Source organism: Pithys albifrons, chromosome 11 (genome assembly GCF_047495875.1).
Source record: "Pithys albifrons albifrons isolate INPA30051 chromosome 11, PitAlb_v1, whole genome shotgun sequence".
NCBI lineage: Eukaryota > Metazoa > Chordata > Aves > Passeriformes > Thamnophilidae > Pithys > Pithys albifrons.
In genome coordinates this window covers 1,463,345-1,477,973 of record NC_092468.1, presented here as the reverse complement: position 1 = coordinate 1,477,973, position 14,629 = coordinate 1,463,345, and the positions used below count along the sequence as shown (strand labels likewise).

The 14,629-nt window shown below is 44.7% G+C and overlaps 1 protein-coding gene across 6 annotated transcripts in view; it reads right to left on the bottom strand.

Moving 5' to 3' along the window:
* Positions 1-14,629, bottom strand: part of STAG1 (STAG1 cohesin complex component) — a 194,606-nt gene that overhangs the window by 91,829 nt on the left and 88,148 nt on the right. The window lies entirely within an intron of this gene.

Below are 14,629 nucleotides of genomic sequence, written 5' to 3'. Positions count from 1 at the left end.
CTGGACAAGTGTACCCTCTCCTAGATTAAGAGCTGGCTGGAGGGTCGGGCCCAGAGAGTGCTGGTGAACAGAGCTGCATCCAGCTGGTGGCCGGTCACCAGTGGTGTTCCCCAGGGGTCTGTGTTGGGTCCAGTCCTGTTTAACATCTTTATTGATGATTTAGATGTGGGGATTGAGTCCATCAGCAGCAAATTTGCTGATGACACCAAGTTGGGAGGGAGTGTCAACCTGCTGGAAGGCAGGAGGGCTCTGCAGAGGGATCTGGACAGGCTGGAGGGATGGGCTGATTCCAATGGGATGAAGTTCAACAAGGCCAAGTGCAGGTCCTGCCCTTTGGCCACAACAACCCCCTGCAGCGCTCCAGGCTGGGCACAGAGTGGCTGGAGAGCAGCCAGGCAGAAAGGGACCTTGGAGTACTAATTGACAGGAATCTCAACATGAGTCAACAGTGTGCCCAGGTGGCCAAGAAGGCCAATGGGATCCTGTCCTGTATCAAAAATAGCGTGACCAGCAGGACCAGGGAAGTGACCCTTCCCCTGGACTCTGCCTTGGGGAGGCCACACCTTGAGTGTTGTGTTCAGTTCTGGGCCCCTCAGTTCAGAAAGGATATTGAGATGCTGGAGCGGGTCCAGAGAAGAGCAACGAGGCTGGAGAAGGGACTGGAGCACAAGTGCTGTGGGGAGAGGCTGAGGGAGCTGGGGGTGTTCAGCCTGGAGAAGAGGAGGCTCAGAGGTGACCTCAGCACTGTCTGGAACTACCTGAAGGGAAGTTCTGGCCAGGTGGGGGCTGGTCTCTTCTCCCAGGCACTCAGCAATAGGACAAGGGGGCACGATGGGCTCAAGCTCTGCCAGGGGAAATTGAAGTTGGAGATCAGAAAAAAATTTTTTACAGAGAGAGTAATCAGGCATTGGAATGGGCTGCCCGGAGAGGTGGTGGATTCACCATCCCTGGAGATTTTTAAACACAGATTGGACGTGGCGCTGAGTGCCATGATCTAGTAAATGAACTAGAGTTGGACCAAGGGTTGGACTCGATGATCTTGGAGGTCTTTTCCAACCCAATCGATTCTATGATTCTATGATTCTATTCTAAGACAAATAAAAGTGGAAATGGGGAAAAAGGAGCAGAAAACTGGGGAAGCTAAACACACAGGTTGTTTCCCAAGAGTGCATGTCTAGGATTCACTAAGGACTCTTGGAGAGCAAAATATAAAAAAATACACCTATATAAACTCGGTAACACTGGAAACACAAAACTTTACATAGGAAATACAGCAGCAAGTCCTGAAAAGAGTGCTGAAAGACAAATAGTAATAAATAGCAGCTGAAATACAAGAGTAAATGGAGAGTCTGAGTACATTAATTAACACAAAGATAGTGGACTCAAGGGGGAAAATTAATCAGGAGCTGAGGAAAAAGGAAATAAAAAAACACAGAGGAACATTGCAAGTAAGGCAGGTTTAATCAGGAAAATGCTTAAACCCTTATTTATAACTCCTCTAAGACTGTTTTGGATCCTCTACCTTACAGATTTCACCACCAGAAATAGATGAAATGGTGTGTTTGGCTCAAATTAAAAATGGCTGTGTAAATACATCATTGTATTACCTTGCAGCTGCAGATCCCCAACTGCAAGGCCCACAATAAAGCAGCCACCTTGCTCACAGAAGCACAGAAATCCAGGAAAGCTGGAAGGGAATCAAAACTCATCTCGTTCTTGGGCAGGAACACCTTCCATGACCAGGGTAACCAGAGCCCCACAACTCCTCTGGCTGTGTCTTACAGCTGGGTGGGAAAATCTTTAAAGTGGGAAAACATAGAGCAATACTCGGGTAAAATAAAGTATTTAAATAAAAACTACAGCTGATGTTTTATTTTATAAAAAGCATTTAGTTTCATCAATATTTTTTGTAACAAACAAGTACTTCCCCCCAGCTTTCAGCACTTCAGGTAAACTTTCCTTTGAAGGTTTCCCAGTGCTCCCTCTCCTGTCCCACCAGCTGAAGATGTCTGGAAGTCTTTACTGTAACATGCTCTTTTTTGTCAGTTTAACCATAAAGCTGAATTTTCTGTACAGTTCCCATTTTTAGGGGGCATGGCTGCATTTTCAGCTGTACCTCCCTGACAACACAGACTCCTTCTAGTAATGGCTTTGTTGTCCTTCCCTCGTGAAACCTGACTTGCAGTCCACACTAAAAGCACCAAAGGATGTTATCCATGGACTAAGGACAGTGTTCCAGACTGGAGTTCCACTGGAGCATTTCCCTGCTCAGCAGCACACTGACCCCACTGCTCTGCAGCAGCCCCACAACCTGCTCTCAGGTAAGAGAGCACTGTTGTTATGGCTACTGGAGCAGAGCAGGACCCTGCCTGCCTCTCTCTTCTGCTCCCCAAGCTCCGCTGTGCCCTCAAAGAACACATTATTGTCATTTCCAGAATCTGTAATTGCTTCCTTTTGCCTTCCACTTTCCTGCATTTAAAGGTACAAGTTTACTTCTTCTTCCTTGATGACACTGTTACAGGTGTTTCATTTTCCCCCTCTCCTTGCATTTTCCCTATTAATGAGAATTTGTGCATGTAACTAATTTTTTCTAGGTCTCTGGCAAGACCTGAGAGCCCCTTCCAGAGCCTAAAGGGGCTCCAGAAGAGCTGGAGAGGGACTGGGGACAAGGGATGGGGGGACAGGACACAGGGAACAGCTTCCCACTGACAGAGGGCAGGGATAGATGGGAGGTTGGGAAGGAATTCCTCCCTGTGAGGATGGGCAGGCCCTGGCACAGAGTGCCCAGAGAAGCTGTGGCTGCCCCATCCCTGGAAGTGTCCAAGGCCAGGCAGGACAGGGCTTGGAGTGACCTGGAATAGTGGAAGGTGTCCCTGCCCATGGCAGGGGGTGGCACTGGGTGGGCTTTAAGGTCCCTTCCCACCCAATCCAGTGTGGTTCTAGGACATTTAGTGCTTTTTTGCTGTTATTACAGGCTGACAAGAGCTACAAAGAAATGCAGAGGAGAGAGAGGACTGCCCATTTCCACAGTCCCTGCCATCACCTTGTTTCCATGAGATCAAAGGCTCAGAATACCTAAGGGTCAGTGCATTTTTACCCACAGTGACATCCTGCCCTGTTTGCAGCCAGAAGGAAGTGCCAGCTTTGCTCAGCACAGGCGGCAGAGGGGAGCAGTCCTGGGGTGGGGACTGCACTGCTGCCCCTTCCCAAGAGCAGCCCGGGGCCTGCTCTGCCTCCTGGACCCCAGGAACATGAGCCACTTGGAAAGGTCAGCTCTGTGTGTGTTTCCCTGAAAGCAAGGTGGGGGACATCCACCTGTGCACCTTAAATCCAGACCTAAACCTAAGACCTGCAGTTTATCTCTAACCTGTCTCACATCTCCACAGCTTGGTGTTAACCCTGGTCCACAGTGCTGCTTTTGATTTTATACCCTATGATAACTGAAGTAAAGCCAATGCAAGTAAACTCGACCATTAATACTGTGTGCTACAATAAATACAATTAACAATCATGGTGTACTATAGTAATATTCATTACACTATCATGTACTAAACTAATATTACTTGACTACACAGTTGAGATCAATTCACTTACTTTGAAATTGTCAAAACTTTTCCTTCCTTCCCCAACCTCTGGTTATTTTTATTTCCTGAAACGTATTAAACTTGAATTTTATATCCCAATCAAGGAGGTTAAAGACATAATTATGGCATTATATACATAATATACAATGTGGCACAACAAAGAAATCACTGAGGAAGGTATCAGAGCAATCAAATGATCCCTCAAGATAAAGTGTTCCAGCCACACTGCCTGGCTCAGGAGCAGACAGGTCACACCAGCAGTCAGGACCCCACTCTGATAACACCCTGTGAGAGGCTGCCCCAGCCACTGCCCCTTATCATCAAAGTTCTCACACCAAGGGCTCAGCTCGGTGCTGCTGCCTCAGAAACCTGGGGCAGAGGTGGCTGCCACACCTCAGCGAGCAGGTGACAACAACCAGCTCAGAGGCATCAGGTGGGTGTAGCTTCTCTCCATGGTCTTCACTGATGCATTTTTAATACAAAGAAACAACTGGAATGAAATGGAAAAGAGTAGTGAAAAGAGGGTTATGAGAAGTCTCTACAAAATTCCATGTGGGGCAGAAAAAGTATAGACACAACCATTTGTTACATCTCAAGAAATGCCAAGGAAGCCGCCAGTGAATGATATACCAGAGAGCTCAATGAAGTGATTTCCCCACACAGCACACAACTGAAGTATAATCCTGCTGCTATTGGCTGCCATGGAAACCAGGGGGGAAAAGGGTTGAATATTAGGTATCAAACAAATCAGAGTGAGAACACCCTTCACTGCTATTAGACAGAATGGTTGGCAAGTGCTTGTCATGGGCCTGGGCTGGAGCCTTTCCTGTGTGCCACACTCTCCTGAAGTGCTGCAAGTGGAGCAGAACACAGGATTCCAAAATCCTCCCAGCTCCAGGGGACTCCCCAGTACAAACAGAAAAAGCAGAAGTAGTATTTGTTTGACAGAAGTTTATGTAACTCCCAATGTAAACATAAATCAAACTCTAAGCCAGGGATTCAGTTATAAATTGTCAAATATGACATGAGATAAGCTGTATTCTGCATTCCACACCAGTAAGTCAAATTTCTGCTCTCCATGCCCACAAATCCTTGCTATTTTGGTGATGGCCCCACAAGCCTGCAGTCGCCAGGGGAAAAAAATTAACAATATTGCATTATCACAAAACTTGAGAACAAAAAGCAAACTAACTCAGCCCCATTTTCTGCATCATTAAAATTAAAGTCTTTGTAACTCGGATAAAGAAATCATGGCAGTTTGAGTCTTTCCTTTGTTAATCAGGACTTAAAATTTCAAATCAGGATGAAACGATTTCTAGACAAGCATAACTGATGAATTTATTTTCCTCTCTCTTTAAAAGCAAATATGGCAGTGTATGGGATTGGAGCTGGTGGGTGCAGAAGTGACTATGGCCCACACTGTGCTCACAGCCCAAGGTCCCCCATGCCCTGGGGTGGTGCCCCAGTGTGGGCAGCAGGGCAGGGGGGATTCTGCCTCTCTGGTGAGACCTCACCTGCAGAGCTGCCCCAGCCCTGGGGAACAACAGCACCAGGATGTGGAGCTGCTGGAGCGTGTCCAGATGGGGCCCTGGAGATGCTCCAGGGCTGGAGCCCCGTTGCAGCCAGGCTGGGAGAGCTGGGGGGGCTCACCTGGAGAAAGGAAGGCTCCACGGAGACCTGAGAGCCCCTTCCAGGGTCTGAAGGGGCTCCAGGAGAGCTGGAGAGGGACTGGGGACAAGAGATGGAGAGACAGGACACAGAGAATGGCTTCCCACTGCCAGAGGGCAGGGATAGATGGGAGGTTGGAAAGGAATTCCTCCCTGTGAGGGTGGGCAGGCCCTGGCACAGAGTGCCCAGAGAAGCAGTGGCTGCACCATCCCTGGGAGTATCCAAGGCCAGGTTAGATGGGGCTTGGAATGACCTGGGCTGGTGGAAGGTGTCCCTGCCCATGGCAGGGGGTGGGACTGGATAAGCCATAATGTCCCTTCCAGCCCAAACCAGTCTGTGACTTCATGAACTGCTAAAATCACTTAACATTTTGGTTTTGTTGCAGTTTTAGAATAAGCCCCTCACTGCAGACCAGAAATTACTTGTCTTCAAGGGTTCTAAAGAATTTTAATGTTTCCCACTGTGCTCCCAATGGGGCACAAAAAGTGAGATTCTGCATTTGGCACTGAACTACAAGTAAAACCTTAAGAAACGTAAGACAGAATTGTTTTCACAAGACCTGCAGTAAGAGTAGGAAGGTCACTGGCACCTTGCCTGGCCCAGCCAGTGCTGTCATTGGCACTCCCTGGCAGTGCCAGGCTCCAGAACCGACACAGGTGCCACGGTCAGAGGCCAAGTCACAGCTGCAGCGATGCTGGTGGGGCAGCCCAGGCCCCTCTGTGTCTCAAAGGGTCTGAAGTGCTTTGAGGACTCTGTCCAACAAGAGCCATGTGAGCCATACCCTTGGGACCCGAGGACTCCCTACACATGCACTGCTGCACACACAGCCACTTCCTACAGGAGGAATTCCACAGGAAACACACATGCCCTAATTGGAAAGATCCTCTGTTTCTTTTGATTAAAAACTTTGGAATGAAAAAGGGAACTCTTGAGAAATGCAGCTCTAATTGCAAGAAATTACTTCTGTTTTTACAGACATCTGTGGAAATAGGCTGGTCCCACTTGGTGTGTTACATTTTCTATTCTTCAGTCTTCTCCACCATAAGAAAAAACCCAGCAGCTTAAAAGGCAGGCTGTGAGCACACAGGAGTAACACCAATCCTTTGTTAACATCAAAAGATGCTTTTTTCTTGAAATGCATCTGCCTTTTCTTCATCAATGAAAAAAAATCACTTTGAATGGCTAATTAAAGTGACTTAAAGAATCTAAGAGGGGGAAAAATGGATGCATTGAGAGAGCAGAAAATTGCCATTATCTTTGTCACCATGAATTGAAATTCCACTACATCCCTATCTACATAGTTACGTATTTCTACAGTAAGTTTTCACTCTCATAAGTTGCTAAAAGTATTTCTAGGCCCTTTTTCTTAAGTCGCAAATACTTCTAAGTTATCCAGAACACTTATTTCAATAAAGATGAAATAACCAAAACACACAGCAGAGACTGTAGTAAACATGACTCCATCAAAGGTATTTCCAAAGGTGACCTTACGAGTTGGTAGAAGCCAATCCCCCCAACAGATGGTGCCTATTAAACACCATAGGCTGCTCCTGAGGGAACAGGCTCTAATCAGAGGCGCCTGAACCTCCAAGTGCTCCCAACTCCTGCCACCCCTCTGCACCCAGGCCCGGGTGCTGCAGGTGCAGGGCACCAATGCCACTTGTTCTGAGCTGAAATTTAAGCTAATGGTGTGAACAGGAAGAGATGCCAAACTCTACCCCTCGCTCCTGAGCTGGTGAGTTACCCCAGAACTGGCTCAGCTCTGCTGAGGGTTATCAGAGCCAGGTTTAAACCAGGGCACAGACGCTGCTGGGAGGGAACTCCTCTGCTCCTGTGAGATCCAAGAGCACTTTGGTACAACAGCCTTTTCTGCTGCTCCAGGTACCAAACTCAATCCACCACTTCCAGCTCCACACAAATGAGGGAAACACAAGGCAAAGGCCATTTACACCTTCCTGCCCTGCAGTGACTGACCCCAGCAGTGCCAGAAAATGCTGTAACTTCCACTCAAAGGGCAGGAACAGGAGGCTCAGCCCAGAGACTGCTGAGGCAGGATGGGGAGACCTACAGGAACAAGGAAAGCAGCAGGCAGAGGTGAATGTGAGCAGCACATGCTTAAGAGTCCACTTTTTCCAAATTACAATGTATCTCCTCTGAAACCCAAGCTTGCCTTTTTCCCCTAAATCCAGCTACTGTTGAATGCTTGCAGATTAAGAGAATACTGGATTTGGTTTAACCACCTTCTTTGTGCCAGAGAATATGAGTTTTCCCCTAGGATACAGTTCTTTTTAATCATCCCCATCTCTTTCTTTCCAGAAGTAATTACTGCAGTGTACCAGCACTGCACTTCGTTAAATAAGTCTACAGCTTCCTTAATGCAAAAGAGAGAGACTCATGATTACAGTGTTTGCTGAGACAAATGTCATTTTTGCAATTTAATTCCTACACTTGGTCTGCAAAAGGTCTGACAATCTCCAGCAGAATTTGCACCTTTGTGAAGACCAAAGCCATGAGGACTCTTCCCATTTGTAATCCAGTCAGAAAGCGCTAAGATCTGGTGGTATTTGATTGTTTTGATAGTTAGTTCCTGTCCATGCCATCTAAAACAAACCCAGCAATGTATCTGACACACCGGTGGCAAACTCAGGTCCAGCATCATTTCCTCACAAGCCTTAGAACAATACTGACAAAACAAATCCAATAAAGGTTTTTTCACTTTACATAAGTAAAGAGGAAACAGCCCAGGTCTGGCTGGTAAGACAGTGACTGTTCTGAATCATTAACATCAAGAGGTGTCTGCTCCTTTTCTCTCAAACGGTTGCAGCAATAAAGCATCGCTGAGCCGAGGACTCCTCAGTTTAACCTCTGCAGGCACAGGAGCAGCTCTGTCTCTCCCAGATCGATGGGTCTGTAATTAAATTAATACAGTGGAAAACAAGCAGTGGTATTTGAAAGCCTTGCACAATTTATCTCCAATGAGCAGTGCCAAAAAGAATTTTAGAGGCTCTGAGCTTTCTTAGCAGCCCACAGGAGCAGAACACAGACTTTGTTCAGGGCCTACAAGGACTGCTTTCATTTTCAGCAGAGATTTGAACTTATTACACAGAGCTGGCAGTGCAGAATTCATTTCAAAGGTAATTTGTCTTTCCTTACATTATACATTTTCTCTAAAATATTCTGGTACCACAAGTTCTGTCATTTAAATCAATAGATTTTAAGTTATTTGAAAGTTTATATTAATTCACACTCATAAATGAGTTAATAGCTGATTTTAAGCCAGCTTATTTTTGGTCTGCTGTCATATGTGAAACATGACTAGTTCAATATATTCAGGTAGCAAGTAATAAAGAAAAATATGTGTGGTTTAAATAACTGTCGTTCCTGCACCAGTTCCCAGAGATCCTGGACTGCAGTCACTCAGCACAGCAGGTATTTCAGTCAGCTTTTCCACCCACAACCCAGTGTGCCCTTCATCCACATCTCCTGCACTGGAAGCAAATCCCTGTGGTCTTTTCCCACTCTTTCTGAGAGGAGCAGGATACACCTTTTGGGAAAGACATGCCAGCAGTCCACAGGTGGCTCTAAAGTCACTGCAATCCTGCAATGCTGTTCTACACCTCCAGATCTGAACAAGGTTTTATGGTAACTCTTCAAGGCTTCCCATGCCCAGAAGAGTTAGGAACATGTAAAGCTTTAAGGAATCAAAAAAGCAATTTTGCAGCTACTTTTCTCATAGCCAAAGACTCTTTGAAGAGCTAAAGAACAGGAAAAAGAACTAGTGAGGAAGAAAGAGTACATGAGATGGCAAATACAAACACCATCCAGCAGTAAACAGAAAGCAATGGTGGAAACCTTTTGGTTTGAAACAATACAATGAAGCCAAAGCTTTAGTTTCAAGAATGTCAACAAATATTAATCACTTGTATTTCTTCACAAAACCCTGATTTTGATGTAAGCATATGAACTGTCAAGTGTCTGATATGAACTTCCTAACCTTACCTATGAACCTTCTAACCTTACCTATCTTCCTTTAAGGAGCTGCTGAAACATTTAATGCATGCCTGGCAACCCAACTTACCTTCCACCCGAGCTGGTTCATAATTTGCATCTTATTTTCAGTTTGAACTTTATAAACATTCATTTCAAGATAAACACACTGTAAAAATGACCTCGAGGTTCAGAAACAACAAGTACAAAGTTCAGATCTCATTTATCTACACCACACATTAAAATGAAGCAATTTCCATCTTTCAGACTTACCTTCCCTTTTTGAATGTGGTTAAAGGCATGTTTTTAACTGCTTAGTATAGTTTTGGGGTTGTTTTTAGTTCTGTGTACTGTGCACACAGAATATTTTATAAATCCTTGACATTGCTATGACTTAAATCTTGTGCAAGTAAATAATAATTTTTCAGACTGTATGTTAGTCCTTTACTTTGCAAGTTCTCCCCTATAATCAGACTGAAAAGGGATTTTGTTGAAGAAAGCAGACTTTATACCCTTAACAACAGCACTGCCTTCACTGCAAGGAATTGCTTAATTTTCTACTTTCTTCATAATACAAAATATTTATGATACCAGCTTATTAATAAATGACTGAAGAGATAAAGCCTTTTATCACATGCCAAAGTCAGCAACACTTCTCATTATTTGCAGTTCTTTGTAAAAGGCCCATATGCAGGAAATTATATTTATCAAAGTCTTTCCATGCTCAATAACATCCATCTGTAGAGAACAATTATTCCATCCATCACCAAATAAAACCCTGCATAAATGATCTTTTTAAGCCATTACTCTATTTACAATGTTATACCCTCTATAAAATATTACTAATCAGAGTAAATAACACTATTTCCTTGCTAATTTGCTTTCTGGAATCCTGTCCAAGAGCAAAGCAAACAGTTTCTTATCCATTGCTTTTCCAGCCCATACTTCATGGTGCTTTTTCCTGGTTTTAGCCTTCAATTTCCTTTGGCCAAGCAGAAGTCCATGAGCTTCCCTTAATTAAGCACAGAGGACACTGATAAAAGTCTGCACACACATCCTGCACGTCAACAAGCTGCTCTAGATCCTGCACTTACTGACTCAGTTTGCACCATTCAATACCAATTTTTCAGAGGCTCTTACTAGAACAGGTGAGGAACAACTCGACATTAATCCAGCAGGACAAGCGTGTGGAACCTCAAGTGCCTGACTGACAGGAAATATTCCATAAAGGTGTCCTGCTTTAGGCACTGGGCAGAGTCCATACACAGATCCCTGCTCGTACGCAGGGACAAGCCCCAGCCTTAGGCAAGGCCAGCAATCAGTGCTGACAGGGGCAATTTGGCTGCTCATCCATCACGGATCCCTCACAAGAACCCACAGACAAGATTCCGAGGGGGAAATCACATGAGAAACAAAGTATAGAGGAAATTCATCTGCTTCCTTCACCAGCTACTCCTAAGGACAACTTGAGTGTGCCAAGTGCAAACAGCCCATCCAGGAATGGAGAGGCCCCCCAGTCCAGAGAGGCCACAGCACTGCTGGCACTGAGCAGGGAGGGAGTTCCACTGTGCTGTTCCATCAGCAACCCATGTCTCAGAGCTGCGTGCCAAAGGCAAGGCAGGCAGTGGCAGCACTGCTCAAACCACTTCTGGAAATCTCCTGAAGAATGTACAGCTTTAGGCTTACCTAGCAGAAAATAAATGAGAGGGAAGGAGATGGATGGGAGAGAAAGAATGGGAATAACGTCACTGTGCACTTGAAAGCAGTCAGGAAGTTTCCTCTTCAACCATGAGAGACAGCTTTTCCCTGCAAAAGAAACCTTTCCTCCCATGGACTTGATGGCTGGTTTTCTTTCACAGCTCAAGAGGCTGTTCCAACCACTAATTGCTTCTGCTGAGGAAAAAAACCTATTTATTCCACAAGTATGGCTCTGTGCCTCTAAAATGTGGGAAGGTCAGAGTGCTGTGGAGTTTGCAGTTTGTTTACTATCAATAACAGAAGGCAAAGCAGACAGCCACGCAGATACCCACGGCAGCTCCAGAATGGAAACAGCCTGGTTGCCATGGCAGCAGAGCATGATACCTGAGCTAATTACTCAGGCTGAGAGGCAGAGCTAATTAGCCGAGCTCCAGCATCACTCTGACACAGTTATGATCCTTGAGGGACCTGCACACGTGTGTTGCTGACGAGACATTTCAGCTGCTCAGAGACCTCAGCACTCTACACTCTACTTACACAAGCGCTCAGAACAAGGAGAGAAAAGGGAAAAAAGCAAAAATATGTTCCTACAAAGAGGAAAACCATGGAAAAGGCCTCACCAGCCCCCCAGAAAACTCTGAGCACTGACCTGCAGCTGTGGTGTCCACAGTGCTGCGCCACCCACACCACCTGGGGCAGAGGAGTCACCTCCACCCCAGCCCAGGGGCAGCTCTCTGAAAAACCAGGTTAGCATTAGGACAAGATAAGGCCAAAAAGTTCCCTCATATCTAATACTGCAAACCCCCAAATTAAGCTCCTGACTTAGAAATAAGAAGGTAAATATAATACCACCTGCTTTACAGACTGTGAATCCTGTGGAAAATAAATACCTACTATCAACAGGTAAACCTGGATTTTTTTCAAGGACTGGAAACAGCATTTACTTGATGGTTTTCAAGAAAGAAAATGTATTTTAAAACTAACTTTATTATCTTTCTGAGGCACTGTCTGACACAATATCCTCCTCCTAGAAGAAGCAGCACATTTTAAAAGGGTTGGAATCAAAAAGTTAAAAGGTGAATGTATCAGTCCTTGTTAACCATTTTTCTGCCCCAGAAGTCCAACGTAATGTCATGAGGAAGACACAGACAAGCTGTGAAATGCAGGGATTTTTGTTGGTACTCTTGGAGAAAAAAAAACAGCAAGGTAAAGACAAATTCTTTAAGAAACTATTTTTGTTCTTCATAACCAAAATCAGCAAAGGCAACAAATGTACAGAGCAGGAAAACCAGAGGAAAAGTGGCCTGGAAAGGGACTGCCACACAAACCTGGTTACGGAGCTGAGATTCTGTGACAGTTCAGTACAGGAAACCTCTCACTCACACCAAATGATTCTCTACAAACCCAGGAAGATTCCTGGAGTCTGTTTTAATGGACATTAAGGTATGAACAGAATGCATTATACAAAGCAACTGATGAAACAGATACTCAGAAGAGCTAAGGACACATGCTTCAAAATCTGGTGTATATTTATTCAGCTTTAAGTTGCACAGACCTTCTCAGCTGACCTGCAAGTCATTAACAATTTTTTAGTATTAACAATTTACACAACATGCCTGATCACTCATATTTACAAGACATCACTTCTCACTTCAGGAGCATCTCTAAGCAAAGCTGGAGGATGCCAAGAGGTTCATTCAAGTGCTTGTGCAGCCCAGGAGAACGGGATAAATACATAAAAATCAATGTTTCTCTAAGCAGAAAGGTATTTTTGTCAGGGTCAATACTGTTGCTAAATAAAACAGTTTGGTGCCTCACTGATTTCAAATTAAAGCCAGAAAATAGGCACATATTCTTCACCTGCTTCAAACTTCTGAAAGACATGTCCAGCTAAGTGTACTTGATATATATTTAGATATCCAGTAATTTTAGGCACTGGTAGAGTGGTACATTTATAAACCTAGCACCAGTTTCCCAGTTTGCTGAGGCACTTTCTCCCAAGCTAGTTGTGCTCCTCCCTTCCAGTTAATGAGCACAAAGTCAGACATGTTATCAGTCAGCATTTAGATCCAACTTTGGGAAATGAAGACTGTTAGTGGACAAAATTGGAAAGCAAATTAAGGAATATTAAAGAAGACAACGTAGTCGTTGAGATTCATAAAGGGCTGTTATTTATCAGAAATAAAAACAAGCAGTAATGTCAACAGTCTTTAAAGGGAAATAAAGATGTCACAACGGAGCACATAATCCTCCCATGAAAAAGGAACTTGGTCTCTCTCCTAAAATACAGAACATCCTGGTATTTCTGTACCTCATTTCCATTAAGGACAGCTTTGTATGCACTTTACCCTGAGTGGACATCCATAAAGCCACTCTCTTCTGATAAACTTTTATTTATTCCAGACAAGAGGCATGTTCCTGGAAACTGGGAAGAACTGCACTGTTTGCCAGGATTTTAACCCTGTTCTACAGCTGTTACTGTAGCCCCTGAAAAAATTACAACACACAAATAAATCTCCCAAACACACTATAAATTCAGGGGAATTTTTGCTTCCTTTCTCCTATCCCTGCTGCTTGGGACCAGAAGGCCACTGGAGGAAGCTCTGCAGAGATATCCCTGAGGGCACGAAGCAGAGTACTGAAAATGGATAGAAAGTCACCATTAGAATAAAAAAAGCCCACAAAGTCGATGCCATCAGCACTGCTGCCCCAGCCAGTACCAGAAAGCTTTTCTGGGAAGCACAAGGCTCACAGTGGGCACTCAGCCTGCATCAGTCACTAACAAGAGCTTTAAAAAGCAGGAATCTTATCAGAGTGTTGCTTTCTCTAACGAGGAGAAAAAAGGGAAGTATAAATCAGAGCAGCGGGGGAATGAAGGTATTTATGACATGCCTTCACCAAAAGCTTGCATCAACCAGAATAAAAACATATGGCCAAGGATGCCTTTGGATTAAAGCTGCACAAACTCTTACAAAAAAGCTTGTGGGTTTGTTTTTTTTCATATCCACCTTTAGGAGAAAGTTATAAAAGGCAAACAGAATACAACTACTTTCACATAAGCTGCCAAACCCAGCTGAACAATGTTTCAGGATCCTGTGTGAACAGCACAGACACTGACACAGGCTGGGAATCCCAGCTCTAACCTTCAGCCTTTTTACAGAGCACTTCCACAGTGCTGCAGAGCTCCTGCCATCCACAGAGTAAGTTTATTTCCCTCAGCTATGAAAAAGGGTTGCTGAACCTGCTGATGGCTCCTATTTCATTTCTCTGATGCTTTTAACTGTACTTGGGACTTCACCTTACACTAAGAAGCAAGAAAAGGGACTTCTACCCAGACCATTTGATGCCTAAAGGTATATTCTCACATCAGCTACAGAATGAAGAAGTTCTGAATTGTGGGTTATTTTCAGCTCAGAGCAACTTCTAGGAAGCATCAGGAAACAGCAAATAGTTTAGTTCTGGACACTACAGAGAGAGAAGAGCTCTGTCTTTGTCTCTTTTCAAGGCTGAGTTAACTGAAAAAAGGCAACACATGAAAAATTCATTAGAAGGCATAGTGTGGCAACAGAGCAGCAGAGGGGCTTGAGTGCTCCATGCCTGGCAATGGAGACTGCCCAAGGAGGGGATAAAAGGCAGGGCACTCGCTGGTGACTGGAGAAAGTATCACAGGGGAAGAAATAACACTGGCGCTT